This window comes from Aedes albopictus, chromosome 2, assembly GCF_035046485.1.
Source record: "Aedes albopictus strain Foshan chromosome 2, AalbF5, whole genome shotgun sequence".
Lineage (NCBI taxonomy): Eukaryota > Metazoa > Arthropoda > Insecta > Diptera > Culicidae > Aedes > Aedes albopictus.
This window is the reverse complement of record NC_085137.1, coordinates 318,557,247-318,585,220: the sequence shown is the minus strand read 5'-3', so window position 1 is coordinate 318,585,220 and position 27,974 is coordinate 318,557,247. Positions and strand designations below refer to the sequence as shown.

The window sequence follows — 27,974 nt, the reverse complement described above, 5'->3', positions numbered from 1 at the left end:
TTAGAACGTATAAATTGCGAACTGTCGAGGAAGTTGTTGAATGTTTTACTGGTTTTGCTGCTTAAAATAAGTTTGAGTCTGGTAAGCTGAAACGAATAAAACATATTCAACAAGAGATAGAACTAGATGAGTGGTGCTTTAAAATGTTAATTGTGATGTATTAAGGATGTGTTTAAACAAGGTATTTTTTAGTTGATAATGTATTTTAAGTATTATTGTAAGCATTGTCTGAATTATTGTATGTTGTATGCTTTAAATATTCTCATATGTTGATGAATATAACATTCACTAGAGAGTAGAGGTGAAGGTGAATGTAGGAATAAGATGTCATGGAATAAAATATTAACTGTTTATTTATTTCTGTGGGTTACGAGTTGGCAGATTATTGTTAGTCAGAAATAAGTGTGTTCAAACAGGTTTGTGCTCGCGCGCGAGCACGCAAGAATTCAGTCTAAAAATGGATGTGTACGAAGACGGTTGTGTTGTTCGTGTGAATTGCCCTGCGGATGGGTAAATTACGGAATACTTCCGTACAAAATGATCCGTGAACCGTTCCTCGGTTCACGACACTTATAAGAATCGATAAGAATCATTATTATATAATATATAATTCAAGCTGGTTCTGCGGGCACAAAATAGCTGGGGGACAATTCTGACGGCAGCGGTGCATAAAGTACTGCTTGAAAACAGCGACGTCGTCATTCTGAAATATACAAATACTGGATAATAATCATTAGCATTCATAATTGTTTGATTAAATTTGGATTAAATAACTAATTTTGTAGAAATTAGTCAAAGCAAGAGTAAGATGTTTTCCTAGTGTAATCTCGGTGCCTGTTTTGGAAATCAATTGTGCCAGTAGTTGCTTAATGTGCTCAAACAACATCAAATTAGGCAAGGAATCATAATATCCACACTTTTTGTGCCATTTCATTGCAGAGCCGGAGAATTTACCTTCTCACCATACAAAAATTTAGCTCATTACTACAAATCTAGTACTTAACCGATTGGTCCTATTTTTCCAGAAGCTCTTTCCAGAGCTCTACGCTGATTCATCCAAGAATTCCAAGGTTATTCCTTCCTCGGATATTTATGCAGGAGTTTCTCCAGGAATTTCTGTGGGAGGTCTTTGGGAATACCTCAAGGAGTTCTTCGGGAAGTCCTGCCGGAGTTCCTCGGGAATTCTTTCAAGAGTTCCTTGGGAATTCCTCCAGGAGTTGCTCGAGAGTCCCTCGGGAATACCTCCAGGTCCTCCACCGTAGTATTTCTAGGAGTGCCCCGTTAATTCAACCAGAAGTTTAAAGGATACACCTTCAGAAGTTTCCCGGGAAATTTCTCAGGAGTTCCTCGGGAATTTCTCCAGGGGTTCCTCGGTAATTTCTCCAGGAGTTTCCCGGGAATTCCTCCAAGAGCTTCCCAGGAATTCGTCCAGGAGTTACTCAAGGATTATTCCTGGAGTTCTAAGGTTATTCCTTTCCCGGAAATATATGCAGGAGTTCTTCGGGAATTGCTGCAGATGCTTCTCTGGGATTCCTTCAGAAATTTCGTGTAAAGTCTTGCAGGAGTTCCACAAGAATTTCTCCAGGAGTGTCTCGGGAGTTCTTCCAACAGTTTCTCGGGAATTCCTCCAGAAGTACCTCGAGAATTTCTTCAGGTATTCCTCGGGAACTTCTCTAGCAGTTCCACTGGAAATCCTTCAGGAGCTCCAGAAGTTCCATGGAAATTCCTCAAGGAGTTTTTAGGGAATTCCTTCAGGAGTTCCTCGGGAATTCTATCGTTCGGGCAGTTGAAAATCGGAAATTTTTGACACGCGGAAATCGATGTTTCTCTTAAACCGTGCGTCGGCAAAGCGCGCTGGATGGAGGCCCGGACCGCTGCCCAGCGCACTACGTCCGACGTTAGGTTAGGAATTGGAGAAAACTCGATTGTCGCGTGTGGGGAAACTTCGGATTTCAACCGAGACGAAAGTGTCAAGAGTTCCTCCACAAGTTGCTCCTCGGAAAATCCTCCAGTAGCTCCTCGGAAATGCATCCAGTTTTTCTTGGGAATTCCACGGCAGTATTCTCAGGAGTTCCCCGGTAATTCATTTAGGAGTTTCAAGGATATTCCTCCAGGAGTTCCCCATGAATTTCTCCCGCAGGTTCACTACAATTCCTTCAGGTGCTCCTCGGGAATTCCTCCTGGAGTTCCACGGAAATTCATCCAGGAGGTTCCAAAGAAACCTCTGGAGCAATTACTGAGGAACTCCTGAAGGTATTCCCAAGGAACTCCTGAAGCAATTCTCACAGAACTGCTGGAACAATTCTCGAGGATCTCCTGGAGTAATACCAGAGGAACTTCTGGAGCAATTACCGAGGAACTTCTGTCGCAATTTCCGGGGAACTCCTGTAGCAATTCCGAGGAAAATTCTACTCCTGAAGGAAATCCCAAGGAACTCCTGATGATGTTTACTGAGAACTCCTGGAGGAAATTTCGAGGAACTGCTAAAGAAATTCCCGTGGAACTCCTGAAGGAATTTTTAAGAAATTCTTGGAGGAATTGCCGAGGAATTCCTGGAAGAATCCTCGAGGAGCTGCTGGAGCAATTCCCTGCAGCAACTCCCGAGGAACTCCAAGAGGAATTTCCGAGGGATTCCTTGGGCAATTCCCTAGGAACTTCTGGAGATATTCCTGAGGAACTGCTTGAGGGATTCCTGGGGAACTCCTGGTGGAATTCAGAGGAGCTTCAGGAGGAATTTCCAAGGAATTCCTGGAGTAATTTCAGAGGAACTCTTGGTGAAAAAATCCAAGGAACTCCTGGATAAATCTTCGAGGAAATTCTTGAGAAATTCCTGAGAACCTCCCGGAGAAATTTTCAAGGAACTCCTGATGAAATTCACGAGAAACTACTGGAGATATTCTCAAAGAATTCCTGCAGATATTTCTGGGGAGCTCCTGGAGAATTTCCGAGGAATCCCCGAGCAGCTTTTGGAGTAATTCCTGAGAAACTCCTGAAGCGATTCCCGAGGAACTCTTTGAAGAATTCCAGAGAAACTCCTAGAGGAACTCAGAGGAACTTCTGAAGGAATTTTCAAGAAATTCGTAGAGGAATTTCCAAGGAACTTCAGGAGGAGTCCCCGAGAAGCTCCTGGAGCAATTCCCGAAGAACTCCTGCAGCTGTTCAAAGGAACTACAGGAGGAACTTCCAAGGGACTTCTGAAGAAATTCCCGAGGAATCTCTGAAAATATTCCCGGGGAACTGATAGAGGAATTGCTGGGGAACTTCTGGTTGAATTTCCGACGAATTCTTGGAGGGATTTCAGAAGAGCTTTTGGAGGAATTCCCGAAGAACTTCAGGAGGAATTCCCGAAGAACTTCTGGAAGAATTCCCAAGGAACTCCTTGAGGAATTCTCGAGGAACTCTTGGAAAAATTCCCGAGGAACTCCAGGAGGAATCCTGAGAAACTCTTTTAGGAACTCCTTGAGGAATTCTCGGAGAACATCAGGAAGAGGAACTCTTGGTGAAAAAATCCAAGGAACTCCTGGATAAATCTTCGAGGAAATTCTTGAGAAATTCCTGAGAACCTCCCGGAGAAATTTTCAAGGAACACCTGATGAAATTCACGAGGAACTACTGGAGATATTCTCGAAGAATTCCTGCAGATATTTCTAGGGAGCTCCTGCAGAATTTCCGGGGAATCCCCGAGCAGCTTTTGGAGTAATTCCTGAGAAACTCCTGAAGCGATTCCCGAAGAACTCTTTGAAGAATTCCAGAGAAACTCCTAAAGGAAATTCAGAGGAACTTCTGAAGAAATTCCTAAGGAACTACTGAAGGAATTTTCAAGAAATTCTTAGAGGAATTTTCAAGGAACTTCAGGAGGAATCCCCGAGGAGCTCCAGGAGCAATTCCCGAAGAACTCCTGCAGCTGTTTAAAGGAACTACAGGAGGAATTTCCAAGGGACTTCTGAAGAAATTCCCGAGGAATTTCTGAAGATATTCCCGGGGAACTGATGGAGGAATTGCTGGGGAACTTCTGGTTGAATTTCCGAGGAATTCTTGGAGGGATTTTAGAAGAGCTTTTGGAGGAATTCCCGAAGAACTTCAGGAGGAATTCCCGAAGAACTTCTGGAAGAATTCCCAAGGAACTCCTTGAGGAATTCTCGAGGAACTCTTGGAAAAATTCCCGAGGAACTCCAGGAGGAATCCCGAGAAACTCTTTTAGGAACTTCTTGAGGAATTCTCGGAGAACCTCAGGAAGAGGAACTCTTGGTGAAAATTTCCAAGGAATTCCTGGATAAATCTTCGAGGAAATTCTCGAAAAATTTCCGAGGAACTCCTGAAGCAATTTCCGAGAAACTCCTGGAGGAGTTTCTGAGGAAGTCCTGGAGGAATACCAGAGGAACTCTTGATGAAAAATTCCTAGGAACTCCTGGATAAATCCTCGAGGTAATTCTTGAGAAATTCCTGAGAACTTCCCGGAAAATTTTTCAAGGAACTTCAGAAGGAATTAACGCGGAACTTCTGGAGATATTCCCGAAGAACTCCTGCAGATATTTCTGGGGAGTTCCAGGAGAATTTCCGAGGAATCCCCGAGCAACTTCTGTAGCAATTCCCGAGGAACTCCTGGAAGAATTTCCAACGAACTCTTTGAGGAATTGGGTTGTTTAGTGAATAAAATACTGCTATTGATTATAGCCTTACCGAAAGAGCTCACTTTTCTGAGTATAACGTGATTTTATTGGATTCCAATACCATTGTTTTGATGGCTTAATTAACAAAACAGTTTTAATTTTCGTGAATAGAATGACAGCTCTATCGATAAAATGACAGTTCAACCCGAACAAAAAATGTTCCCATACAAACTTTAAATGCATTTTAAAAACAGTTCCCAAACTCCAAAAATTAAGAAATTTTGGATTTCGACTAATTTTTGGGCGGAGAATCTGATTGTGAAATAATCTGGACCCCCCAAAGAACCCAATTCCAGAGAAACTCCTAGAGGAAATTCAGAGGAACTTCTGAAGAAATTCCCAAAAAACTCCTGAAGGAATTTCTGAGGAACTTCAGGAGGAATCCCCGAGGAGCTCCTGAAGCAATTCCCGAAGAACTTCTGCAGCAATTCAGAGGCACTCCATGAGGAATTTCCAAAGGGCTTCTGAAGAAATTCCCGAAGAACTTCTGGAGATATTTCTAAGGAACTGCTGAGGAATTGCTGAGGAACTTCTGGTTGGATTTCCGAGGAACTTCTGAAGGAATTCCCGAGAAACTCTTGGAGGAATTTCAGAAGAGCTTTTGGAGGAATTTCCGAAGAACTTCAGGAGAAATTCCCGAGGAACTTTTGAAAGAATCCCCGAGGAACTCCAGAAGGAATTTCCGAGAAACTCTTGTAGGAACTCCTTGAGGAATACTCGGAGAACTTCAGGAAGAATTACCGAGGAACTCCTCGAGGAATTTCCGAGGAACTTCATGAGGATTTTCCGAGGAACTCCTGGAGGAATACCAGAGGAACTCTTGATGAAAAAATCGTAGGAACTCCTGGATGAATCCTCGAGGAACTTCTTGAGAAATTCCTGATAAGCTCCCGGAAAAATTTTCAAGAAACTCCAGAAAGAATTGACGTGGAACTTCCGGAGATATTCCAGAAGAACTGCTGCAGATATTTCTGGGGAGCTCCTAGAGAATTTCCGACGAATCCCTAGAGGAATGCTCGAGGAGCTTCTGGAGCAATTCCTGAGGAACTCCTGAAGCAATTTCCGAGGAATTTCAGGAGGAATTCCAGAGGAACTCTGAGAGCAACTTGGAACTGATGGAAGAATTTCTAAGGAACTCCTGGAGGAATTCAGAGTAACACCAGGATAATTTCTTGAGGACTTCAGAAGGAATTTCCGAGGAACTCCTAGAGAAATTTCAGAGGAACTCTGGGTGCACCTGGGAGCTGATGGAATGGAACTGGAGCAATTCCTGAGGAACTCCTGAAGCAATTCCCGAGGAACTCCAGAAGGAATTCCCGAAGAACTCCTAGAGGAATTTGAGAGGAACTCTGGGAGCAACTTGGAACTGATGAAAGAATTTCTGAGGAACTCCTGGAGGAATTCAGAGGAACACCAGGAGAAATTCCCGAGGAACTTCAGAAGGAATTCCTAGAGGAATTTCAGAGAAACTCTGGGTGCAACTTGGAACTGATGGAATTCCCGTGGAACTCCAGGAGGATTTCCCAAGGAACTTCAGGAAGAATTCCCGAGGAACTCCAGGAGGAATGCCGAGGAAATCCTGAAGTAATTCTCGAGAAACTCCTGGATGCATTCCCGAGGAAGAGCATGAAGAAATTCCAAAGAAATTTCTGAGGAGCTCCCGGAGAAATTTCCAAGTAACTCCTGGAGGAATTCCCGAGGAACTCCTGGGGAAAAATAGAAATTTCAGAGAAAATTCTTGATAAATTCCATAAGAGCTCCCGGAGAAATTTTCAAGGAACTCCAGGAGGAATTCACGAAGAACTTCTGGGGACATTCCCTAGAGGAATCCTCGAGGAGCTTTTGGAGCAATTCCTGAGGAACTCCTGAAGCAACTCCCGAAGAACTCCTGGAGGAATTTCAGAGGAATTATTGATGAAAAATTCCTAGGAACTTCTGGATAAATACTCGAGGAAATTCTTGAGAAATTCCTGAAGAGCTCCCGGAGAAATATTCAAGGAGCTCCAGGAAGAATTCCCAACGAACTTCTGGAGATATTCCCGAAGAACTGCTGCAGATATTTATAGGGAGCTTCTGGAGAATTCCCGAGGAACTCTTGGAGGAATTCCCGAGAAACTCCTGGAGCAATTCCTGAGAAACTCCAGGAGGAATTCCCAAGAAACTTCAGGAGGAATTCCCGAGGAACTTCAGGAAGAATTTCCGAGCAACTTCAGGAAGAATTCCCGAGGAACTCCAGGAGGAATTGCCGAGGAAATCCTGAAGTAATTCCCGAGAAACTCCTGGATGAATTCCCGAGGAAGAGCAAGAGGAAATTCCAAAGAAATTTCTGAGGAACTCTCGGAGAAATTTCCAAGAAACTCCTGGAGGAATTTCTGAGGAAATCCTGAACGAATTTTCGAGGAACTTCTGGAGATATTCGCGAAGAACTCCTGCAGATATTTCCGGGGAACTCCTGGAGGAATTCTCGAGGTACTTCTGATGATATTCCCCAAAACTCCTGGAGGAATTTCTGAGAAACTCGTGGAAGGATTCCCGAGAAATTCCAGGAGGAATTTTCGAGGAACTCCTGGAGGAATTCGCGAGGAACTGGTGAAGGAATATCCGCAGACCTCCTGGAGATATTTCTAGGAAACTCCCAGAGGAATTTCCGAGGAACTCCTGGAGTAATTTGGAACTGCTGGAGGAACTCCCGGAGGAATTCAGAGGACAGCCAGGAGAAATTTCTGAGTAACTCCAGGAGGAATTCCCGATGAATTTCTGGAAGAATACCCGATGAACTCCTGGAGGAATTCCCGAGGCTCTCCTGGAGTAATTTCAAAAGAACTCTTGAAGGGATTTCCATGGGAATTTCCGAGGAACTCCTGGAGGAATTCGCTAGGAACTCCTTGGAAGAATTCCCGAGGAAATAATGGAGGAATATCCGAGGAACTCCTGGAGATATTTCCGGGAAACTCCTGGAGGAATTCCAGAGAAACTTCTGGCGAAATCCCCGATAAACTTTTGGAGAAATTGCCGAGAAATTCCTGGAGGAATGCCCGAGGAACTTTAGGAGGAATCCCCGAGGAGCTCCTGGAGGAATCCCCAAGGAGCTCCTAAAGGAATTCTCGAGGAACTCATGGATGAATACCCGAGGAACTCCTGTAAGAATATCCGAGGAACTCCTAGAGAACTTCTGAATACCCGAGGATTTCCTGGAGGAATTCTAGAGGAACTCTAAAAGGAATTCTCGAGAAACTTAGAGAATTTTTTCTGGAATTCCTAGGGGAATTTTTGGGAGATATACTAGCGATATATTGGAGGGATTTTACATAAATGCCTCAGGTTTTGGGGAAATACTTTTTTTTTTTTTTGTCTTTATTTTTGAGATTTTCAGCCCTAGGCTGGTTCATCTCATAATAGTGAGAGCAGTGGGTATTTTTGGGATGGGAAACTGGTTGAAAAACCAGGGGGAAAGGGACTGGCAATTCGATAATATAATTACAATTCATTATTTTTACGATCTCAGATCAAATGAATTAAGAGTCCAGATGGGGCTCTTTTAAGGTAAAACCATTCATATTATCATTTTCTAAATTTTGAAGAAACTCCATTTGAATTCCGGTGTCCATATCTTGTCCATGTGCTTGCTGAGGTCTTCTTGGGATTTGTTCGTTGTGATTCCGGCTATATAGCGTCGTATAGCTTGGCATCTTTCAGAAAACTTAGTAGAACGGTTTGTCTAACTTTGTCGTGGCCGAGTGCTTCCTGGATACACGTAATATTATACTTGATTCGAAGGTGTTGCAGAGTTGGGCAGTTTGCCACAAAGTGTTCAACAGAGTTATGGGTGTTACAACTATCGCAAGATGTTCTGAATCCGCCCCTTGTATCTCCCATATTGTGTGAAACTCTGGTATGGCCCGTACGTAGCCGAGAGAGGACTACCTGTTCTCTTCGGGATATTAGATCTGGCCATCGCTCAACGGTTGGTTTAATTTTTCTAGCAAAACTTATTCGGTCTCGATGCCAGCGCTGGGACCAGGAATCCCAGACAATGTTCTTGATCCATAGTCGTACGTCATCAGCTGGTGATTTTGGTGTCAACAGGCGACTGTGCCGGCCAAGGTTTGCCAATGTGTCCGCCTTTTCGTTACCCTGTATGCCGCAATGACCAGGTACCCAGATGAAGGAAACATCTTTGTTCCCTTCTTCCAGTGCGCGTTGTATCCATTGTATAAACGGGTGTCTATTTGTTGTAGATTCGATGGCCTGCAACGCACTCGCTGAATCGGTAACCACCAGAATTGGGACAGCGCTCGGTAGAGACACCGCTCTGAAAATCGCTGCTGCTTCCGCCGAAAAGACGGAACATATGTTCGGCAGTTTGTGAGATTCACTGATCTCATTTCCAAAAATGCCAGCGCCCACCATATTATTTCTTTTAGATCCGTCTGTGAATCTTATATCCGCAAGGGAGTACTTCCTGTTGATTCGCTCCTTGAAATGGGCCTGCACTTGACCGGGGTTAGCATTTTTTCCAAATTTAATTTTTATGCAATTGTCGACGATGGGATTCTTCGCTAACCAGCTTCTTGGCCCGATGCGGTGGAGCGCAGCCACCGGGGGGAGCCGGTAATTGCACAGGGTTTCCAGGACACGATTGGCTTGATTAGAAAGGAAGCCAACGGTCCTGCTATTTTTGGTACGCTCCAGGAAACTGATCGCGCGGCTGCAAATGGTGAGGACTAGTTTGAACTCGAAAGGCAAGATGCCTGCTTCCGAGCAAGCTGCTGGAGCTGGTGTAGATGGCAACAAACCGGAGATTATTCTGATGGTCTTATTGAACGTCGGTTCAAGTGTGCGGAGAAGTTCATCTGAGGCACGGCAAGTGACTTCAATGCCGTAGAAGATTCTACTTACGATGATGGCCTCGGCTACACGGAATCTGGTAGTCCTGTCGCTGCGTGTGCGTCTGCTAGATATCGCTCTGATGAGATTTGTTGAAGCTAATCAAAGGAACTGTTGACTTTGCTATTCATTAGATGTCTTAGTTACGCTTAGTTACTGTTATCATTATTAAACAAGTCGTTCTACTGTTCAGACGTAGTTTTTCCTTATCGCCTACGAAAGCCCGATAGTCTAAAGGTTGTGGGCCCGGTTCTACGTTTTTGCGAAAAGAAAGAGTTGATGAGAAGTTTATCGGATGGCGTCTACGGCACAGAAGGCAGGAATTACGCAATTTTCTGGAGAAGGTTTCGATACTTGGCTGTTCCGAGTCGAAACGCAACTGGCAGCGCATGGAGTAAAGAAGGCAATCGTTGATGATCCACCAGCGGACGAAGCTACGGCTGACGTGAAATCAAGTTATGAAGAACGTAATGAAAAAGCTAAGGCGTTGATCGTATCTTACATTGCGGATAGTCATTTGGAACACGTACGAGATATGGAATCAGCCAAAGAAATGTGGAATAGCTTGAAGAGGACGTTTGGAAAAACTGGATTTGCTGCTTTGAATTATATTCGCCGCTGTCTGCACAATCTCAAAATGCCGGAAGGAGGATCATTGAAGGAACATTTCTGCAAGTTCGATGAATTAGTTCGCCAATTGAAGAATGCTGGATCCAAAATGTGTGACAAGGATGTTATTAGTCAGCTGTTCATGACGCTACCATCATCGTACGATACTGTAACAACCGCTTTGGAGAATTTGAAAGACGAAGAACTCAAGATCGATATCGTTAAAGCAAGATTGCTGGCCGAGGAGCAGAAGAGAGCAGGACGAGATGATTCTTGTGGAACAGTAAACGGCGAAGCCGTTCTAGCTGCACGATCAGGACGAAATGGACGAGACGAAGGTTTTATGAGCTCAAATAATGAAGCAAGATCGGGAGCGTTCAGAGGCAGGATGAAATCAGTTTTTTCCGGAAAATGCTTTAGTTGTGGTGAATTTGGACACAGGCGGTTCGAATGCCCGAAGGTTTCGGAAAGGACTGGCAGAGCACATGTTGCTGAAGTACCAATAGATCGGGAAGTTGCGTTGATGATGAGAAGCTCTGACAGGACAAACTTGGGAGAAAATGTACTGGAATGGATAATAGATAGTGGTGCTAGTCGGCACATGGTCAATGATGAAGATTTATTCGAGGTGCTTGAAGAGTTACCGGAACCTGTGAAGATAGAGTGTGCTAAAGATGGAGAAAGTATGTGGGCAACCAAAGGAGGAACCGTATCAGCAAGATCAGTAGTCAATGGGAAGGCTGTGGCATTCAGAGTAGGAGAAGTGGTTTATGTCCCAAATCTCAAGTTTAACCTGCTATCTCTGAGGAAACTCGTGAAGGTTGGAATAAAGGTGGATTTTCAAGCAGAGAGAGCGGTAATACTGCAAGGCACCCGAATAGTGGGAGAAGCTGAAGTTCGAGGAAATTTGTACTACTTGCGTATGTGGAATGAAAGGAAGGATGCTGCTCTGGTGACGAAAAATGATGCTGAGGCTGAAACTATGCTGTGGCACCAAAGGTACGGACATCTTGGATTAAAAAATCTGGAAAAATTGAAGCAATCGGAGATGGTTCTAGGATTGGACACGTTGAAGAAATGCGAGAAAATTTTCTGCGAACCCTGTGCTGAAAGCAAGTTGGTGAGGCTGCCGTTCAATGGTTCCAGGCCAGCGACAAAACGAGTATTGGAAAGAGTTCACACGGATGTATGCGGAAAAATTTCACCCCCCACGTACGACGGAAAACATTATTTTGTAAGCTTTATTGATGATTTTTCCCATTATGCTGTTGTATTTCTGATGCGCAACAAAGATGAAGTTTTCCAATATTTCAAAGTGTATGAAGCTATGGTCACAGCTAAATTTGGAAAGAAAATTGAGCATTTAAGATGTGATTTGGGCCGTGAATACTTTTCGAACGAGCAGTTAGCTTTCTATGAAAGCAAAGGAATTCAAGTAGAATCTACGGTTGGATATACACCTCAACAAAATGGGGTAGCCGAAAGGTTCAATCGAACTATAGTAGAAAAAATGAGAGCAATGTTAGTTTCTTCTGGTGCTCCAAAGATGTTATGGGGTGAAGCAATTTTGAATTCCGTATATGTTACAAATAGAAGTCCTTGTGAAGCATTGTCAGGTTCAGCCACACCTGCAGAATTCTGGAATGAAGAGAAACCTGATGTTGGCAAGTTACGCATTTTCGGTTGCCTGGGATTTTCCTGGATTCCAAAGCCCAAACGTGGAAAACTGGATCCAACTGGACAGCGATGCATGATGTTGGGATACTCTCCAAACGGATATCGATTATGGGATCGTGAGAAGCGCAGAATGTTTGTTGCACGAGATGTGAAGTTTAATGAACTGGTATTTCCTTACAAAGAAGATAAGATGCAGCCGCCTGGGATCACCGTTTCTGCTGAAATTCCAAGAATGCAAGCGAAGGCGCCGTCAACTGATTCTGTAGCAGACATTGAAGCTAGTGTGGTGAATTGCGAACAACCAGAACAAGTAGATGGAGAATGTGCAGATGAGGACTACACTTCAGCCACCGAGGAAGAAGAACAAGTCGCACTCCCGCCACAATCAAATGGGAACTCTCAAGAGGAGAATGTTCCGAGGTCTAGTGGCCGGGAGTGCAGGAGACCAGGTTGGTTACATGATTTTGTTTCTTCCTATCGAGCATTTTCTGTCGCAGTCAACGATTCACAGATTCCATCAAAATACTCGGATATAGAAGGGCACCCTAATCAAACAGATTGGCAAAAGGCTGTGGATGACGAACTGAGATCTCTTATCAAAAACCAAACATGGGAATTCGTTAAACGACCAGAGGCAGTGCGGTTGGTGCCATGCAAGTGGGTTTTTACCATCAAGACGGATGCTGATGGAAATCCTGTGAGGTACAAAGCGAGGCTAGTGGCAAAAGGTTTTCTGCAGCGTAAACACGTGGATTACGAGGAAACTTTCGCTCCAGTGGCAAAATTGGCAACTATTAGGACATTACTGGCGATAGCTAATACGGAGGATTTGCTGGTGTTTCAAATGGATGTCAGGACGGCCTTCCTTAATGGCCAGTTGCAGGAAAAGGTGTACATGACCATGCCAGAAGGGCTGCCAACTGGAAATGGAGAAGTGTGTCTTTTGAAGCGTTCCTTGTATGGCCTCAAACAATCTTCAAGATGCTGGAACAAACGGTTTAATGAATTTTTGGTCAGTCTTGGTTTTCAACGTTCCCGTCACGATTACTGCCTATATGTGAAGGAAGAAAAGGAGAATTCCGTGTACCTTGTAATCTACGTCGATGATCTATTAATCGCTGGAAAAGATGCAAGAGTAGTGAGAAATATTCAAGAAAAATTGAAGAAAGAATTTGAAATGGCTGATATGGGCGAGGTACACCATTTCCTCGGAATCAAAGTGGAACGTAAGATGGAAGAAGGTCTGATGACACTTTCCCAAACCGGACAAATCGATAAGCTATTACTCAATTTTGGAATGGAACAATGCAACCCTGTCAAGACCCCAGCTGAACCTAACCTTCATTTGGAGAAATTTAGTGGCGAATGCAAGAATCCCTATCGAGAGCTGATCGGAGGTTTGATGTACATAATGATGGGAACAAGACCTGATTTGTGTTACATTGTTGGATATTTGGCCCGTTTTCAAGATGCGGCTGGTGAGCAGCACTGGCAGCAAGCAAAGCGGGTTCTAAGGTATCTGCAGGGAACAAAAACTATGAAATTGACGTACCAGAAAAATCGTCTATTGCCTGCTGTTCATGCATTTGCTGATGCCGATTATGCGAGTGATGAGATAGATAGAAAGTGCGTATCCGGATACCTAATGAAAGTTTATGGGAATACCGTAATATGGTCATCGAAGAAGCAACAAACCGTTGCAATGTCGTCTACAGAAGCGGAATATGTAGCAATGAGTTCTTGTACAAGTGAAGCAATATGGCTGGGTGGATTGTTAAATGATCTAATGCCATTGAAGAATGTATTTCCAATTCAAGTTTCGGAGGACCAAGGTGCTATAGCTATGTCAAAAACAGAAGAAACAAAACGTGTCAAGCATATAGATGTGAAACATCATTTTATTCGTGATGCGGTAGGACAAGGAAAAATCAAGATTCACTATGTTCCAACCTGTGATCAAGAAGCAGACATTTTAACAAAATCATTGACTATTAAAACATTCGAGGATTTTCGCAGAAGGATTGGTTTGCTGTAGAAGAGTCTTCAAGCACGTCAACAAGAGGGGGTGTTGAAGCTAATCAAAGGAACTGTTGACTTTGCTATTCATTAGATGTCTTAGTTACGCTTAGTTACTGTTATCATTATTAAACAAGTCGTTCTACTGTTCAGACGTAGTTTTTCCTTATCGCCTACGAAAGCCCGATAGTCTAAAAGATTCAACCTATTCTTACAATTGTCTTTGGTGTTTTTGAAGTGTTTCTGGAAATTTAGTCTACGATCGAGCGTCACTCCTAATATTTTGAAAGCCATCCGCATTGGTATTGGAGTCCCGTTGATGACCACTGGTTGCTTCGGTGGTTTGTGGTTACTTCCACAGATGTGCAGCCTGGCACACTTTTCTGCTGCTATATCAAAACCGTTTCGAGCTGCCCACCTACCGACGGCAGATACAGCTGCTTGTAGCTTCCTGCGAATCATCTTAGGGTGCTTACCCATCACCAACAGCAGGATGTCGTCGGCGTACACCAGGATGAAAACGCCCGCAGGTAATCCGACGAAAACGCCATTCATAGCAACAAGAAACAGGGTAACAGCAATGACCGAGCCCTGTGGGACTCCGGTTTCTTCACAGACAGTTTTTGATCGATGATTACCGACTGCAACCTGAAAAGTGCGGTGTGACAAGTAATTCTGCAGAAATTTCAGCATATTCCCAGTAATGCCCCAGCCAGCCAACTGATGGAGAACTCCAGGCATCCAGGCCCTGTTGTAGGCTTTGGCCAAGTCCAGAGATGCTAATTCAACGTGTTCACCGCGTCTCATTGCATCGTCCAGAATCTGACCTAAGGAGGCCAGGTATGTTCCGGTTCCGAATCCAGGCCGAAATGCGTGCTGACGGGGGTCAAGTTTTCTGTTTGTTTCGAGGAATTCAACCAGTCGTCGGTTTGCCATTCGTTCCATCACTTTCGCTACACAGCTGGTTAAAGTGATAGGCCGGAAGTTATTTACCGTATTGGTCGGTCCGGTGCCTTTCGGAATCGGAACTACCAATCCATGTTTCCATTGTTCTGGTAAGGTTCCGTTGGTCCATTCCTGATTGATGTTTTCAAGTAGATACCGCTTACCGCATGTGGATAGGTTTTTCAGCATTTCGTATCCAATATCATCAGGACCAGCAGATTTTCCTCTGGCCTTCTGGAGGGCAAAAACTAATTCTCTCATGGAGAAAGGATTGTTGAAACTCTGTCCCCGATCCGGTGGGACAAAAAATTGTTCGATTGCTGTTGCTGCAGACGGGTGTCGATCGAGGAATGTTTTATTATAGCGCTGTATGGACGAAACATCCTTAAAATGATCCGCCAGTGCATCTGCGATGATTGTCGGATCTCTAGTAACAGTGTCGTTGACTTTCAGGGCGAACCCCTTGGTTCGCCTTTTACCCTGTAGGCTGTTGAATCTACCCCAAATTTCGGTCGCGGATTGGCTGTCGTTGATGCCGTCCAGGAAAGCAGCCCATGATTTTTCCTTAGCCTCTCGTATTACTTGGCGACAGCTGTTGCGGGCTTCGTTGTACCGGCTGTTTGCTTCACTTTTTCCCGGGTGATCATCGGGGAGCCTCTTGAAAGCTCTTAGAGCTTTTCGCCGAGCCTTGATCGCTATTTTAGTTACATCCGACCACCAGTATAAGGCTCGTCGTCCAGGTTTGGAACTGGTTTTAGGTATCGTGTCTTTAGCAGCGCTACTGATTATGTCGACGAATTCCATTGCGTTTGACGGCGCCGTTGCATAGTGTTTACTCTCTACAGCTGTTTGAAAACTTTCCCAATCCGCTTCACTGTATTTCCACCTGGGGCGCCTAGACGTTTCAGGTACGATGTGCCCAGTGAGAGATAGTAGAACTGGATAGTGATCACTTCCATGCATATCTTGATCGACAGTCCAGAAGAATCTGTTGGCGTGGCGCGACGAGACTAATGAAATGTCTATAGCAGACTCGGTGTTTCCACGTTTAAAGGTTGGAGATCCATCATTGAGAAGAACTAGCTGATGCCTATTAGCAACGTTCAAGATATTTGAACCACGAGGGCAGTTCTGACGACCACCCCAAGCTTGGTGGTGCCCATTAGCGTCCCCCATTAACATCATCGGTTCTGGGATTGCTTGAATAATTTGTTCCATTCGCCTTTTGAAATTCGGCAATTTACCGTTCGGAAGATAGAAGGATACGATTGATAAAGGGAAAGGCCATGACAGGCGTATTGCTACAATAGGCATGTCGGTGTCAAGAATGATCTCGTCGGCTGGTATTTCTGTAGCTATTCCCAGAGCTACTGAACGATACACATTAGAGCCGCCTTTGGTGTACCATCTGAAACGATTTGCAAGTGTTCTACTCATTGCGTCCGGCGTTACCCGGTGGATTTCTTGCAAGGCAAGAACTGTTGGCTGCTGGTCGCGGACAAGCATCTCAAGCCCTGGGAGGTTGTGAAAGAAGCCGTTCATATTCCACTGTATGGCAAAAGTACGGCCATTGATGGCCTGCAGCGAGGGGGATGACCGGCCAGAGACAGTCCCTGTAATAGGTATCAGCGCCGGTTGAGATGGTGAATACGGTGGTCTTGGGGTTTGGAAGTTTTCGTAGGACTGGTAATTGGAACATCCAGGCAGTATTACGGCCTGAGTGCCATAGCGAGAGCGGTGCAAGGTATCGTAAAGCTGCGCATTCGTCATCTCAGGACCAAGGGGTGCGAAGAATTGGCTCTCTGTAGCGGGGTCATCAACAGTTGTATTCCTGGCCGAACTGGGATTTGTGTTTCGGATCGTTGCCATTCCCGGGCTTTGATTCCGGGTTTCCGGAGTATCACATATGCTGTTCGGTACGGGAAAGCGGCAGGATCTTCTCGGATTTCGTCTAGGCTGATTCTTGGCTCCCTCGTCGTCCTTCGGGGAATTGGGCGTCCCGATCTTCATCCTCTTTCTGGTGGCAGGGGCAAGGTTTGTGGTACTCGGTTGCTTGTCTCCCTCGATGTCCATAGGGGAATAGGATGTGAATCCCTTTTGCGTCCCTCTTCCAATCCTGACCGAGTGCCAGAGGTTGTCCGCCAGTTCCGGTACGACCAAGACTTCCGCACTGGCGGGGCCCTGGCTGCCCGGACAGTATGTTGGGAAATCCGGGGAATAGGTACTATGACCCTTGTGCGTCCCGGAGACAACAGTTCCGCTAGGATGCCGGGGGTTATCCGCTAGTTCCGGTAGGGGTGTATCGTCCGCACTATCGGGGCCCCGACTGTCCATGGCCCCTGTTGTCGTTGTGTTGTTTAGCTCGTATTCTGGATTTGCAGTTGGCGTCGTAAGGTGTAGGTGAGTTTGCTCAGTCGACTCGTGGGTTTTCTCTGTTTCTACGCTTGGTTGCGGAGGGAAGATGATAGGTGAGAATATTTTCTCAGCTTGATTAGGTCGTTATTATGGACGACTGAGCAAGGCCGTTATTCTTTTTATTGTTTGGTTTTACCACCTTTCTTGCGGTGTTTGTGTTTCCGCTTGGTGTCGGTGGATGCATTGGAGTTGCCAGAGAGGCAACTGTAATCGGAGCCAGAGTGGCCTCGTTTTGGTAGGTTTGAGTTCTGGGTGGCATTGGATGTTCCTGTCGCTTTAGATTTTGTCGAGGTTATGCTGTGATCGGACATATTATCGGCATTCGTTTTATCGTGCATCGGTTTCTGTTTATTCTTCGCCGGAACACTTGAAATCCAATTTGAAACCCGTTCATCTACAGAATCTTCAGATGAAGTTTGAGAGGCAGCGATTTCCATTTGATTCTGTGGTTCTACAACATCAACAATCGTCGGAGTTTCTTGTTCACTAGGTGCTTTTTGACTGCCTCGAAGCTCGGAGATGATACGATTTTGCCGTTTGATATGTTTGTCCTTAGATGCTAGTGCAATTTGTAGATTTTTGACCGTCTCCGTGAGAGCCGCGACCTGTTTTACCAGCTCTCCGATGGTACCATGGTCTTTTGCTGTTTCGAGGCGGTCGCTAATGGTGTGACTCTGCAGAGCTCGTTCCATCTCGGCCATCCTTGTTTCCCTTGCCTCTGCATCTGTCTGTAGCTTCGTTATTGTATTCCTCAAATGTTCAATTTCAGTGTCTTTACTAGCATTGACAACTCCAGAGAATGTGCCGTTGCTTCGACTGGCTCCTTGCCGAGCGTCGTACTCTCTGCGGGCTTGTGGATACGAAATGTCCATGTCCACTCGGATGTGTTGGATAGACATTTCCTTTTCATACACTGGACATTTACGGCTCGACACGGAATGATCTGTTGATTTGCAGTGTTTGCAGGACGGTGTCTCTTTGCACTGATATCCTGGCATGCGCATCTGATCTGCTCCAGTTCTATCATCCTGGTCCTCTGGGTGAACCTTGCAACAGCGACCACAGATGCGTTGAGGATTGGTACACCGCTTACCAGCATGTCCATACTCCCAGCAACGGAAACACAGCATTGGGGATGGGTAGTACTTGCGGGTTTTGCAGCGAGACCAGCCAAAGTCAATGTGGTCTGGAATGACTGTGCCTCTAATGGTGAGAATCACAGTGGCTGTGTTCTCGCGTTTGCCGTCCGGGGTTCTCCGCGTGATTCGCTTCACCTCTTTGACACCTTGGTTCGAGAGTTGTTCGAGTAGATAACTGTCAGTCAGCCCGGTGGAATCATGGTTTGTCACGACACATTTCCTCTGATTCAGGAAAGGGTGTTCCGAGATTCGAATGGGGGTGCTGTCCTGGAGCTGTGTCATGCGAAGCAGTCGGTTGACTTGTTCCTGACTTCGCACCTTCAGAACGTAGGATAATCCCTTGTTCTCCTTGAAAGCTCCGAAGATGGGACTCCCAATTGCCTTTTCTACAGACAGACGTAGGAGAAAAGGATCTTGTGGCATCGCGCCCGTGGTTGTTTCCATTTTAAGATACTGCAGTTGACCTGCCGTACCATCTGGGTCCATATAATCCGGTAGTAGTGGACCGGCGTAGTCACTATGTCGTCGATTCCACGTACTCGTATGACCACCACCGGGGCCCCCTGGGTCCCCTGGATGGGGTGGATGGCCATTAGCCAGCATGGCGCCGGCCGGCCGTGAAAAAACGGTGTGAACGACTGATTCTTCTTTTCTTGGTCCGCGGCGTGTCGGTTGGAAACCACTAGTACTTATATGGAGCGAAAAAAGGACTCCGGTTACTTCAGCACTTCTCAGAAAAACTTTCCACTAACAACTGAAAAAGTCAATTTGTTCCTATTTTAAACACTCCTTGCACTCGGGTCACAGAGCTATACAGCAGCAGGAGTGTCGGCTAAACAATGCAATGTGATTGATATGTGCCGTCAGAACCACGCGGGGAAACACTTTTTGAACTGCTTTTTTCCACTAATTCTTCACCGATTTCAATTGGAATTCTAGTGTACGCACTAGTTCACTCCAGGTGGCACACAACTTATAAGTTTTCCGGGTAAAAAGATCGCGAAAAACCACTTAAAACAACAGTATTCCGAGCGCGTACGCGGTTGCTACAATACACAACAGTGTCCCGAACTCGAATGAGGGGGAAATACTATTAGAAATTTCCTTTTAGAAATTTCCTGAATAACTATGGGGAAATTTCAAGAGAATTCATGGATACACTTTCAAGAAAATTCTGGAGGAATTCTACCACAAATTCTTAATGAATTATTGGTAATCCTCTATAGGAATTCTCATGGAACTCCTTGTAATATTTCTAAAGAACCCTCGAAAAAACCCATGGATGAATTCCAGCGAATTCCCTGAGATAATTTATTGGGATCATCTGATGTGAATGAACTTCCGCGGAACTGTTGAACGAGCTCCTGAAGAACTACTGCAGGGATTTCCGGAAAATTATTGAAGAAAATTCACGGGTACCTTCTGGAAGGGATTCCAAGAAACTCTTGAATTAATTTCTTGGGAATTGCCGAAAGGATTTCCCGGAGAACTTCTTAAATCATGGTCGGGAAAATCCTAGTTAAACTCTCAGGCAAATATTGGAAGAATTTCTGTGAAACTCCTCGGAGAATACTAAGAGAAATCTCGGTGGAATGTCCATAAAAATGATGAATTTCCAGAAAATTCCTGGAGGGAAGGTTCAGTGCCAATATGGAGAAATTAGTGAAAATTTCGAAAAAAATCTTGGAGAGAGTCTCACATAAATGCTGGAGGAATTCTTGTGGAACTCTTGGAGAAATTTCCGTAAAATTCCTGGAGAGTCTATGGAGGGATTCCAACGAAACTACTGGAAAAAATTCGCTATAAAATTCTGGAGGAATTTCCGTGGAACGCTTGAAGAGGTTTCTGAAGAATTAGCGGAATAGAGGACAACTATTGGGAAAACTCCTGGAAGAATTCTTAATGGAATTGCAAGATTCCCGGGGAAATATTAAAAGAATTCTCAGCAAAATCCTGGAGGATCTCTCATAAAAATACTTGAGATAATGCAGTCTGGTAAACACTGTTTTATGCGGAAAGCTTGTGCTTTGTAAGGAAAAAACGCATCGGATTTATAACTACTGCTTTCTGAAAAATTCATGAAAATATATTCGAGAGATTCCTGAGGAACTGCTGGGGGAGAATTTCCTGGAAATCCATGAAGAAATTCTGGAGAAAATTCCCATAACTCCTGGAGGTAGTCAGGTGGAACTGCTGGAGAAGTTCTTGAATAATTGCCGGAGAGATTCCCGGGGAAATTGTGGAGAAGAGTCTTGTAACTCTTGGAGGGAGTAACGGATGAAACAATACCCGGCAAAATGCTGCAGTTGCGGTTGTTTTCAATCCTACTCCAAAGTTTCCCGTTGTTCCTGATGATCGGAACACGGAATTTGTGATCCATGGGCAGATCAGAGTGAACGTTGCATTGCTCTTGCAACTCCCCAGCTCACTGCACTACACCGATTTCGACAACGCGACGATTTCGACGAAGGCCGAGCTATGAAGCCACGAGCAACCATGGAAAAGGGAAACTAATATGTGTAACAATGTAACTGAGGAAATGTTTAAAGAACACTGAGCTGAACGAACAGGCTTTGTACTAGTGAGATTGTAGGCCAGATAAAAAATAATTTATGTGCAGATGTGTTTCTCAATACCCGCTTCTTCGAACCCAGAATAAGTAGTAATTCTTACCAGAATCCTGATGAACCTCGAGCAAATCAACTTCTCCCATGCCTTCATGCTTGAACAGATCACTACGACGGACCACGGTTGGGGTTTACCAGTCAATACCAGCTTCTAAACCAAATGGGCTTTGACGACCTCAGGATGCCGTGTCGGTGGCAAATGTAGGAATCATGTATTTGCCGGGATCATACTTGACAGTCACGGCTTGCGTTGGTGGTTAAGGGCACGGATAGCTTTTCCTGGCAGATTTTTGACCCGGGGAAAATGCAAAAGTTGGCTGGGGCACTAACTTGGAATCCAGCCGGGTCGGCGTACTTGACTCCAAATTCTCTGATAAGCTCGTGGGTTCAATATGCCGCACTCGCTCCGTTTTGTTCATGGCGTTTTCAAAATTGTATGTGGTTTCGTGCGAGGACACATTGCACTCCTCTCGTTGGAATCGAATCCGTCGTCCACCTTAGTGTTTGCCCACCTTGTAGTACCCGTAATTCGCCACCTGCAGATTGTCTCCCGGTGTGCAGTCTGAGCACTTGTATGGTATCTGGTCCATACTGTCCAGGAACTGGAACAAACAAATGTGATAATTAGCCGGATTATACTGAAAAATAATGAAGAAACTCACAATTAAGCTGCGGCCGCTACAGTGGTACGATTTCGAAGCTAACGATTGATGTTTATTAAACACTGGAGGCATATCGGCATCGACTACCACCGCTGAAATGAAAACTGTTTAATTAGTTAAATTAAAATATTAGTCTTTTGAATAAAGCTTGCCTTTATGCTTCAGAATGCAACAAAATAAAAGTTCTTCAACTTCTATCGACGAAAGACTACTTCAAGATGGCTGCTCGCTTTGCCGACCGGGCCGATAACAACAAAGTAGTCCAGTGTTGCTAGATTTAATATCGCATCGAAAAAGAGCAATATGACATTGCTTCTGTGTAATTTCACACATTATTGAATGGAACCACTTGGTTGCAGCTGTTTCTGTGTAATATTCACGTTCTCTTCATGTGAATATTACACAGGTATGGCGTAATGCAAACTTGTGAAAATTTATTTGTGTAATTTGAAGAAAGATGTAGATTAGCATCCAACCTGTGTAATTTTGCATATGAAAATCACGGTTACGTCGCTGTTATTAGTACATCAGCATGATTACGTCGGGGCGTTTTACATTATTTTTTGCTGTGTAGGGTAGTTGTAATTGGGTTACCAAAAGTATCGAGATAATTTCATAATATGAAATTTGACTTGAGAATCAATCGAATTCCTAAACTTCATGATTTTCGGTGCACTGGCACTGTTTTTAAAATGGATTTACAGTTTTTGTGGGATATTTTTTTTTTTTCGATATGAGCTGCCATTCAAAAACCATAAAACTGTTTTGTCAATTTATTCATAAATGCAAAAAAAAATTGTTCATCCAATTGAAATTAAAAAAAAAAAACAACATCTAAACGATTCAATTGTTTCTCTAGAGAGGTATACAATATTCATCAATTGGATAAAGAGATGTTTCTTGTTAATTTTGGTGTACACGAGTTACTCTAAAACCTCTTGAAAGTTTTTATTGAGTTCTGTAAAACAATTTAACGTTTCTTAACAAAACCAAAGATTACATTTTTCAGAGTAAATTAAACGATATTTGTGTATCAAGAGAAATGTCATTTCATTGATAGTTTAATAATTCAATCACTTGACAATGATTGTGCATGCTTCTGTTGATTATACGATTATATTCTGAAAACACCTGCTTAATACCCATCTGCCTCAGTTCGTTGAGGACAGATGTTTTTATGGGAAAGATATGATAATTATGCCAGGGGATGCTTAGGAAATTCGGATCATTTTTGGAAACCTAGCTTCCAAAAACATCTCGAAGCAGTGGTTTTACATATCTATATTTTGGGTTTCACCGACGTTTTCGAGAATTTATTGCTACAGTTGCCCCCTAAGGACCTAACTTTTTTCAGTCTAATTCTTGAAGTATTCGTAAAATATTGCAATCGCAAAAAAAAACAGTAGAAATTTAAAAAATACGAATTACACAACATTGACAAAAAAATAATATATGGTTTAAATTGTTAAAATCTTGCTTTTGGGGGCCTACTCTATAAAGTTTGCCCCGGGCCCCCCGAAGCCTAAATCCGGCACTGACTACAAATGCACATTAAAATATGACATATTATAGTGGAACCTTACAAATGCGTAATAAATTAGGACATCACAATTGGGTTTTTAAATTCAGAAAAATTCAATGATTTTACATTTTTAAACGAAAGTGCACCTTTTTCTAAGCCTCTATGATTTTTTTCAGATTTTTATAACTTTTTATTGATACCTAAAATCAATTTCAAAAAGATTTATTCAAATCACCTTTTGACAGCTGGGCAACTGCTTGACAGCTCAGCCCAAAATCCGACGAGGGGTAATTCGACTAATCGATCCCATACAAACTTCAAATTGATTTTTAAATAGGTTCCCGGGCTCCAAAATTCATGAAAATTTGGATTTCGGCTCAGTTTGGCGTGCAGATTCAGAATATGGGATTATCTCAACATCGCTAAAGAAGCCAATTGCCTACAAGCTGTTGTTACAATCAAACTGTTAAAACTCATTTTAAAGCTTAGTAATCCTAACAGCTTTAATAATACCGTGATAAAACCTTAGAAAAGGCCCACCCTACACGAGGTTGTTAAAACCATTCCTTAAAACGTTTTATAGGCTATTTCATTTATGACACATTCCTGTAGTCTGCTATACAGCAAAGATAAGATCTGTTTTGTAGGTCGCAAGAAGATCAACAAGCCGTATCACAGTTCGTATTGTCGGGCCGCCACCAAACCGGACTTCGCTCAATCAAGTCGCGACGCGACCCAACTTGCGACGTTTTTTAATCATGTCAAAAGTAGTGCGCATCCTTCCCGTTGTTGTCAGCAACACAGCGATGCGAAACAGTTGCGACACTTGTGGATCAAGGAAATGGCAATTTTTGATTGAATGTCGATCTTGATTCCAACCGGATAGACAATAAAACATCTTGAATGAACGATTAAAACCATTAAAATAAATCTGAAATCAAATTAAATGGAGTAAATTTTAAATTGATAATGAATGCTTTAAAAAAAACAAAATAAGATCGGCCAGCAATGTCCATGATATTTTGTTGCAAATTTCTGCGGCGTTAAACTTTGTTTCTATAACACAGAAACTCATGCCACTGTAGTTTACTCGTATAATGCATCAAATTACTATTGAATAAAACGAAGCGCCACGACAAATTGCGGTTTTCTCATATTAAAAATAAGAAGTGGGATTAAAGTTAACAAAATTATGCATTCAAACTTCAACCCAAACATCAACATGGCGTGCACAAGTCGCAAGCAGGAACAGTATATCGCGGCTAAAAATATGGATGTCGTCAAGTTAAACCCTTTTGGTTTTGATTGAGATTGTTTAAGAGCACTTGGTTTAAAAGCAATACAGTGTATCAAAAAATTGTCCGTACAGCAAACGCTTATATTGAAAGGCATTAATTAAACACATTTAAACAGCCAATAACAATACCATATTTATTTCAGTTATCAGACAAACATTTGGTCTTTCATATTGAACATTCAAATTCATATAAAAAAACATGAACAATGCTTAAAAAAAGATTAACATAAAAAGGTAAAAAAAATTGAATCAAAAAATTGTCCGTACAACGCAATAATTTCAGGAAGTCGGACTCAAGAAACCTTGTCAATATTTTGTGTGACCACCTTTTGCTGCAATCACACTCTGCAGACGCCTTTTCATCGATAGAGTCAGTTTCCGGGTAGTTTCGGTTGGGATTTTCTGCCATTCTTCCATCAGTACCTTTTTAAGCTGGTTCTTGTTCTGAATCGTATGTTCCCGGATTTTTCGATGGTCCCACAAATTTTCAATCGGATGAAGGTCTGGTGATTGGGGAGGGTGAGGGAGTGTTGATTTGACGTTGTACAGCAGCCATTCCTTGATCAACTTCGAAGAATGCTTCGGATCATTATCCTGAACGAACCGGAAATCGGTCCCGTGGCCCAGTTTCTCCGCGCTTGCTTTCAAATTTTGCTTCAAAATGTCCAGATACATGAAACGGTCCATAGTAGATTCGATAAACGTCAAGTTTCCGGTACCGTTTGCACTGAATGCACCCCAAACCATAACATTACCGCCACCGTGCTTAACAGTCGGTCGCAGATTCTTCCGATTCAATTCGGTGTTTGGTTGGCGCCACACTCTAACCAGTCCGTCAGTTCCAAAAATGTTAAATTTACTTTCATCCGTAAAAATAACATTTTTTTTTTTGCTAGGTTTCTAGCTGCACTCTGAATAGAGTTGAAACCTCTACACTAGACCTGAAGATAGAAAAGAGTACGTAATCTTTCAGAAGCAGTTTGCCAGCCGTACGCGGAAAATGATATTAAGACACTGTTGCAACTGACTCAGAAAGATACGGTAGAAGATTGGAAAGTTTTCAATTGGTCAGTCAGTCAGGATTTGCCTATGTAGTGTTATGGTCACACGGTTTGTGTTTGTCTCCTTGTTTGATTTTGTGGTATGGTTAAATATGTTTTTCTCCTCGTTAAGTCAGTTGGCCTTTTTTTTCATCGAATCAATCGAACCCTGTATGTTAAAATATAGTCGATCCTGTGTCAAATTGTTTTCTTGATTTCGCTAATCGTTTTCTACTTGTGTTCATCTCTTGTGTCCTTAAATTGTCATCGGTCCAAAATCCACAGAAACATGTAACTGAACTTCTGAACATCTAAGAGTTAAACAAAAATACGCCATGTTGGTCAGTTGATTGCAATAAAATTTAAAAATAATAAAGATTTCATGTCAACTTTCATCCCGCTACAAATACTATTAAAAATATTCAAATTCGTTCAATTGTCCTATCGGTCCTACCTAGATGAACCATGTCATTTTCTCAAGCGTAGCCTAGAAATGTCAACCTAGTCATACACAAGTAACGTTGTTCAGTTAATATAAAGCATTCAGTTTTTGTCCAAAATGTCACGTCGAACGCATTGACGTCAACAATGCGTTTAAGTGTTCGCACGTTAGCTTTGAATCTATCAGCACAATTAAGTGCTGCAAATCTCCTTCCCACTATTGATTCTTCGGTCGATTTGTATTGCTTTATTTAAAGAAAATATGACCAACTAACATTGTAAAAATTCGAAAAAGCGACTATGACATTAATAAATTACTATGTAATAAAAATCAACCGAGAAACGTGGGAAATAGAGCCCAAACAACATTTTGAAGTCAGATGGCTGTAAAAGGTTCCAAAACCTGTCACAAATCCTATAATACTTTTATTAGGATTTGTAACGATCATCAAAACCTTCTCAAATTCAACCGACTTGGAACTATTGCTTGGGAATAGACTCTACTGAGCCCTGGCGGTTCCTCCTGTTTATCGAGCATGTCTGATGCATATGATCAGCCATACTCCATCTGCAGCAGCCGGTTCGTGATGAACCGTTGGAGGCGCATTAAAGTGTTGAAAAGGTGATATGTTTCACTAAAGAACACTACATTACAATAATCAAAATGAAACTCCTTCACTTTAATACCGTCAACCCCTGCGAACTTGGCCAGGGTACTTTCATCCGTAAAAATAACATTCTCCCAATATTCCTCTGGTTCGACCACATACTTTTGGGCATATTCCAGTCGCTTCTTAATGTTTTTGGCGGATATGAACGGTTTCTTCCGAGCAACGCAACCTCGGTAACTTTTCTCACGGATTTTGTTTCGTACGGTTTGAGCGTTTACCTCAATGTTGCCGTACCGCGATAGACTGTCAGCCAGTTTGGGAGCACTCACCTTAGGATTTCGTTTAATTTCCCGAAGAATCAATCGGCTATGACGGTTTGTTAGCTTTGGTTTGCGGCCTCTCCCGGGAGTAGTCTCCAGCGATTTTGTTTTCTGGTAGTTTTGAAGAACATACTGAACCGATGATCGTGGACGGTTCACCACACCTGCTATTTCGGACAAGCTTTTACCCTCATTCTTGAGATTGACAATCAGTTTTCGAATGTCAACTGGGATTTTGCTGTGTGGAACGGCCATTTTCTGAAAAATACACCAAAATTCTTCAAAAATTGTCCAAAATTTATCAAAAACAAGTACTTTACCGATTCTGTTGTTGCAAACACTGGATACTCGTGCTGCGGGTGGGTTCGCTCGCGATAGATTGTCAAACGTTTGTTTACTAGACTAACTTCAGAGTAGGACGTAACTGTACGGACAATTTTTTGGCGTCGATTTCATGGGTATTTTAAGTAAATTAATTTTAAAATAAAAGTAACTAAAAATAAAATAATTTTGAATACGTAACATCAAAACAGACATATTTCTATGTTGAAAGAAGTAAACACGATGTTGATGTTGTTTTAAAACAAATGTTTTTTAGCTGACTTTTTCTCAAAGAGAGTGCTGTACGGACAATTTTTTGATACACTGTATGTTCTAGAGTTACTGTTTTTTGTGAATACGGAACAAAGCCCAGTGTTGGCCCACTTATTCTTAACGTATTTGATTTGCGCTACTCAAAACACTATTAGGTTTTAAGAAAAGGCGTGTTCAGACTGACCCTTCTTAAAAACTCTCCGGCTGGCCGGTAGCCGTCAAAAATGTAAACAAACGAAAATTTCATGTGTTTTTCTGTTTTTCAGCAGTATTTGGTAGTAATTTGAGGCTGTTGTTTTATTTGATCCAGTGTTAGGTAGGTATATAGTATATTAAATCCCAATTATGAACTATTTGGTGTTTTAAGTAGTGGGAAACGAAATAATGCGTGATTGATTACGTTTTCGTTTGTACTGCCTATCAAATCGATTTTCCACAAGGAGATCGCATTGCAGAAAAAACTCCTTAGCTTGCTTTAATGCTTCCGCTTATAATCCTGAAA

The 27,974-nt window shown here is 43.0% G+C and overlaps 1 protein-coding gene and 1 long non-coding RNA gene across 3 annotated transcripts in view; both read right to left on the bottom strand.

Annotated features, from left to right (window-relative positions):
• The window catches only part of LOC134288220 (uncharacterized), an 837,108-nt gene that overhangs the window by 392,651 nt on the left and 416,483 nt on the right, over positions 1–27,974 (bottom strand). The gene's annotated exons all lie outside the window — the stretch shown is intronic.
• Positions 575–21,741, bottom strand: LOC109413352 (uncharacterized). Its single transcript, XR_009997094.1, has 3 exons — positions 21,648–21,741; positions 21,032–21,587; positions 575–703 (listed from the first exon to the last, which is right to left on the bottom strand). It is a non-coding gene; the product is annotated as an uncharacterized LOC109413352 (long non-coding RNA).